Raw genomic sequence first — 3456 nt, forward strand, 5'->3', positions numbered from 1 at the left:
CATGAACTGTCTTTCTTCTATCCAAGTTAAGCTTATGGTAGTGTGCTTGCTTACACTGATGAATTACAAGCTCTTTCATATAGCAAAGTACCGTCTTGAGTGAATCTGTTTGGCTAATAAACTCAAACTCCTGGGGTGATCTGGTAACGTAGCTATATTTCATAAATCTGTTAGTTTATGAGTTTACAATCTAAGCTGACTTTGAAAGCTAAATGTAGTTGTCAGGATGGCCGAGCGGTCTAAGGTGCTGCGTTCAGGTCGCAGTCTTCCCTGGAGGCGTGGGTTCGAATCCCACTTCTGACATCATTCCTTTTGGGGCAGGGATAGCTCAGTAGGTAAAGTGGTCGCCCCATGATCGGAAGGTCGGCGGTTCGAATCCACTTAACGGCTACCCTGAGGTACCCCTGAGCAAGGTACCGTCCCTACACACTGCTCCCCGGGCGCCTGCTTAGTGGGCTGCCCACTGCTTCACTGAGTGAATGGGTCAAATGCAGAGAAAAACAAGTAATTTCCCCATGGGGATCAATAAAGTATCCATTATTATTATTATTATTAAATCACAACTAGCTCGCGATTCTTCTTGATTTAACTCATCGATCTTAATACGGTTGCTAACAAAATCAGGTAGCACTTTATAATACAGTTCAGTAACAAGATGTAACAGAGAGATGAAATATTATGTAGTGAAATAAAGCTACATTTCAAATATGATTATGTCCTATTTTTCTGTAAGAGCCACAGTACATTAATGGTGGTTGTTTTATTATTTCATGTTAAGTTAAACAGTATTCCTAAGAACTCTTAACAAAAGACTGCGATTAATAAGTTGATTAAGTTGTCATTATAAAGGTAAACTCATTTTTTCAGAGGAAGTGTTTTATTAGTAAAACAAACCCATGTACTTTAATATCTTGATACAAATGTCTTTTCAAGATATTAAAGTATGGTGATGTTTTGGTTTTTGTTCCCCTGATGATGTTATCAGAGCATGTCAACAGAGTTGTAGAATATTATATTTGCTCACCACTAATATTTTTGTGATTTGAAACATTAGACCACACATGTAATTGATTACAACTGCTTGATTGATTGCTTGCTTGCTTGTTTGATTGATCATTTATATTTGGAATACAATTCTGGTTCTAGACTTTCAGTGGTAAAATGTAAAATTGCCCAGTCTCACGGCACTTCATTAAATTGTTGTTTTGTTTTTCATGTTCATGTACATTAATTTTTATGTTGTTGTGGGTCATTGAACACAAATTTGTGATGCATTTCAGTAGAAATATATTTTGTTGCAGGCGCCTTTTTTTTGGTAGATAAAGCAGGGACTGTCACCATGGCAATCTGAATAAACAAATTGCATTTTAACCCAAATTACTTTGGGGTTAAAATATTTTAATAGTTTTTAATACCTTAAACCTAAACAAGTGACATATCTGAAACTAAAAACATCTTACAAATGACTGAGAAATATGACGTTTTCATTCCAGAAACCAAAATGACTTTCTCCTGCACTCCCATGAAACCTCCATAGAAGTGATAGAAGTTGTGTTCAAGGACACAAAATAACAAGGTGAAATTCATGTCGAGGCATTGAAAAAAATAAATGAATAAGATAAGTCTCCAGCAACAGGAAACAGTAGATTAAACGTCATGACTGCATTGGGGACTGGTTGGTTCTTTGGTTTTATGTTTATTGTAAAGAATCTATACAGAACCACCTATGTACCCAGGTGATCGTTGTACTTTTGGGCATTTGATTTAATTATTTTTTCCACTGGTTTCACAGTTGTTTTGTTATTTAAATGACTTACAGTAAATAGAACACTTCATTGTAATGGTGCAATATGGTCTTGTTGCATCCCTGTTTTGACAGATACTACAGCTGGTACAGAGTGTGTGAGACTGAGTTGTGTGCAAATGGAGCAGTAAATAGTTAATACTTACTCATTTTCATTGCCCTTTGCCATAAACATTGTTGTGAATAGCAGAGCTAAAGAAAAGTGGAAGTAAATTTTTCTAGAAAATTTGGTTAATATTGGTTCAGATTTTTCACTTTATGACAATCAATGTCATTTTCTGTTAAATGAGAGGCTTTCATTAATAAAAAATAAATAAATATCAATGATAATAAATATGTAATACTACCAAATAATATCTTTGTGTCTAAGGGGTGATAGTGATATGGTCCTGTCACAATTCAGAAAATATCCACACCTTTTCAAATTGTATTAAACAATATTATATTATTTAACTTTTAGCCTAATTTTCATATCACATTTTCATTTTAAAATCATAATTTAAAACATTAGAAACCAAGTTTAAAGTTAAGGTTATTGAAAAAGAAAATGAATAAATAATCACAAACCTGAATTTCTACATTCCACATTACTAAAACTTTATCCATGTTGCATAAATGATGATGTCAGGGCTCCAACTTCAGTGTTGACTCATGCCTCATGAATATCCGTGCTTCAGAGTAACCTGTGCATTTGTGCTGATGAAGGCATTTACAGAAAGCTTCTGGTGGTGTCAAGGTTGTTGGCAATGTACTGGCTGCATTGTGCTGATGCATACACTTAATGCACTACTATTATTGGGTCCTTGGGCATCACGATGAGTGAGTAAGCACATATGCACTGTTAAAGGGTACTATGCTTATGTTTAACGCATAATAAGACTATTCCAAAACCCTGATCAAAATTTGGAAGTCGAGTTGTATCAACAATCACTGGTACAATGTTGCCAAGCAGCATTCCAACTAATTTTAAATGGGCCAACAACATTTTAAAGCTAGGTAAAAATCGCTCGCCATATTTGGGGGGAATTATTCTGTTTGATGTAACAATGCAATAAAAAAGGGAAAAGAAGAAATAGTATTGAGTGCTAATACTGTATGTGAACATAGACATCACAAAGCTGGACCTGATAGAGAGAATGTTGTCAGCCACGTGGAAATTTGTGTTTCCTTTGAAATAATTGTATGCTCTAGACGACTAATAAAATTTTGTATTTTCTTGTATTGCCCATAACTGTTAAATGAAATTATGAATACAGAGCATTTCAGATGAGTTGAAAGTGAAATTTCTATAGGACTTGCAGATGTGTACCAAACCTGAAACCAGTAAAGTTTGTCTGTCCATCCATTATCTGAACCCCTTATTTAACTAAGGGTTGTGAGTTAAATATACTTGCAAATTTGGGGAGAATAGATTTGCTTACATCATCATCTCCATCTACAGACTATTTGTTATTTGGACTCCACCACTTCTTCATTGACAGTCTGGACTTTCAGTATGGTGACTGGTACATTGCCTATAAACATTCCTTCAATATGAAGAGTGAAAATAAACTCATTTAATTAAAGATAATTATTTTTGAATGCTCGGGCACCATGTGAAGTTCTTGGAAAACATGCAAAAATGACATTATAGATAGTGAAGAAAATGACAA

The 3456-nt window shown here is 34.7% G+C and overlaps 1 non-coding gene across 1 annotated transcript; it reads left to right on the forward strand.

The window, feature by feature from the left end:
• The first annotated feature begins 220 nt into the window (after nucleotides 1-220).
• Nucleotides 221-303, forward strand: trnal-cag (transfer RNA leucine (anticodon CAG)). The gene has a single exon. It is a non-coding gene; the product is annotated as a tRNA-Leu (tRNA).
• The last annotated feature ends 3153 nt before the right edge of the window (nucleotides 304-3456 follow it).

This window comes from Copadichromis virginalis, linkage group LG15, assembly GCF_057382275.1.
Source record: "Copadichromis virginalis isolate Kocher_CV1m ecotype Utaka linkage group LG15, C_Virginalis_male_GT1.1, whole genome shotgun sequence".
Lineage (NCBI taxonomy): Eukaryota > Metazoa > Chordata > Actinopteri > Cichliformes > Cichlidae > Copadichromis > Copadichromis virginalis.